A 2,265-nucleotide genomic window follows, 5' to 3' on the forward strand; every position below is an offset into this window, starting at 1 on the left:
ATTCAGTCTAGCATCATGCACCCAGCTATTGAGGCCAATAAATTTGAAATCAAGCTGGGCACTATTCAGATGGTGCAGAATTCTGTTTCTTTCAGAGGTGCTGCGACTGAAGACCCCAACATGCACATAAGGAATTTTATCGAGATCTGCAGTACTTTCAAATATAATGGTGTGACTGATGAGGCTATCAAGCTGAGGCTTTTCCCATTCTCTCTGAGGGATAAAGCTAAGGACTGGTTACATTTTCAACCAGCTGGGTCTATCACTACTTGGCAAGATCTTGCATAAAAGTTTCTGGTTAAGTTTTATCCGATGGCGAAGACTGCGGCTATGAGGAGTGCTCTTACTCAGTTTGCGCAGCAACCTACAGAATCTATGTGCGAAGCTTGGGAGCACTACAAGGAGATGTTGAGAAAGTGTCCACATCATGGAATAGCTGATTGGATGGTGATCACTGGTTTTTATAATGGTTTGGGGGCCCAATCTCTGCCCATGCTCGATGCAGTAGTTGGAGGCGCCTTATGGGCCAAAAGCTATACTGAGGCTTATAATCTTATTGAGACTATGGCTGCAAATGAGCATCAAAACCCAACTCAAAGGATGATGCCTGGGAAGGTAGCAGGTATTCTGGAAGTCGATGCAGCCACAGTGATTGCAGTGCAGCTCTAAGCGCTGTCTATGAAGGTCGACTCTCTAGCCACCTATGGGGTCAATCAGATAGCTATGGTCTGTGAGCTTTGTGCAGGTTCTCATGCTATGGATCCGTGTTCTCTTGTTAATGAATCTGTTCAGTATGTAAACAATTATCAGCGACAACAGCAGCCTGTGCCAGCTACTTATCATTCTAACAACAGAAATCATCCAAATTTCAGCTGGAGTAATAATCAGAATGCTATTCAGCAACCATATCAGCAAGGCGTAAGTAAACAGTTCAATCCACCTGGATTCCAGCAACCATATCATTATGCTCAAAGGCAATCATATCCTCAACAAGGAGGTGAAGCTCCATCCTCTAGTGCTGATTTTGAGGAACTTAAGCTGTTGTGCAAAAGTCAGGCGGTTTCTATCAAGACCTTGGAAAATCAAATCGGTCAAATAGCCAATGCAGTGCTCAATCATCAACCTGGCACACTTCCCAGTGATACTGAAGTGCCAGGCAGGAAGGAAGCTAAAGAGCAAGTCAAGGCTATTACCTTAAGGTATGGAAAAGTTGTTGATGCTGAAAAAACAAAAGAAGGAGAAGCTGAAGCTGGTGATGAAGAAACTAAGCAAAAGGAGAAAGCGGCGGAACCAAGGAAGACTACTGTTGAACACAGTCTGCCAGAGGGTAATACAGGGGAGAAACAGCTCTATCCTCCACCACCTTTCCCTAAGAGATTGCAACAACAAAAGCTGGATAAGCAGTTCGGTAAGTTTCTGGAGGTGTTCAAGAAACTTCACATCAATATAGCTTTCGCTGAGGCTCTGGAGCAAATGCCTAGTTATGCAAAATTTATGAAGAGTATTCTTTCAAGGAAGTTGAAACTGGATGACCTTGAGACCGTTGCTCTAACGAAAGAATGTAGTGTTGTGCTGCAACAAAAGTTACCTCCAAAGCTTAAAGATCCAGGTAGCTTCACCATTCCTTGCACCATTGGCAAGTTGTCTTTTGACAAGTGCCTTTGTGATTTGGGAGCAAGCATCAATCTGATGCTGTTGTCGATCTTTAAAAAGTTGAATTTGCCTGATCCAAAGCCCACCTACATGTCTCTACAATTGGCTGATCGTTCTATTACATACCCACGAGGCATAGTGGAGGATGTGCTAGTAAAGGTGGATAAGCTCTTCTTTCCTGCAGACTTTGTTATTCTGGATTTCGAGGAAGATAAGAAGATTCCCATAATCTTGGGGAGACCTTTCTTGGCTACAAGCCGTACCTTGATAGATGTGCAGAAAGGTGAACTTACAATGCGGGTGCAGGATCGGGATGTGACATTCAATGTATTTAAAGCAATGAAATTCCCTACAGAAGATAAGGATTGCTTAAAAGTGGATTTTATTGATTCTGCGGTTACTTCAGAACTTGATCATATGCTAATGTCTGATGCATTAGAGAAGGCCTTAGTGGGGGATTTTGACAGTGATGATGAGGATGGCAATGAGCAACTACAATATCTAAATGCTTTTCCCTGGAGGCGAAAGCTAGACATGCCATTTGAATCTCTTGGTATATCTGACCTCAAAAATACTGAAGGAAAGCTCAAACCATCTATTGAGGAAGCACCT

The 2,265-nt window shown here is 43.0% G+C and overlaps 1 non-coding gene across 1 annotated transcript; it reads right to left on the minus strand.

Annotated features, from left to right (window-relative positions):
* Positions 1-327: 327 nt before the first annotated feature.
* LOC141675709 (small nucleolar RNA R71) lies at positions 328-434 on the minus strand. The gene has a single exon (XR_012556348.1). It is a non-coding gene; the product is annotated as a small nucleolar RNA R71 (small nucleolar RNA).
* Between the last annotated feature and the right edge of the window lie 1,831 nt (positions 435-2,265).

This window comes from Apium graveolens, chromosome 7 (assembly GCF_009905375.1).
Source record: "Apium graveolens cultivar Ventura chromosome 7, ASM990537v1, whole genome shotgun sequence".
Classification (NCBI taxonomy): Eukaryota; Viridiplantae; Streptophyta; class Magnoliopsida; order Apiales; family Apiaceae; genus Apium; species Apium graveolens.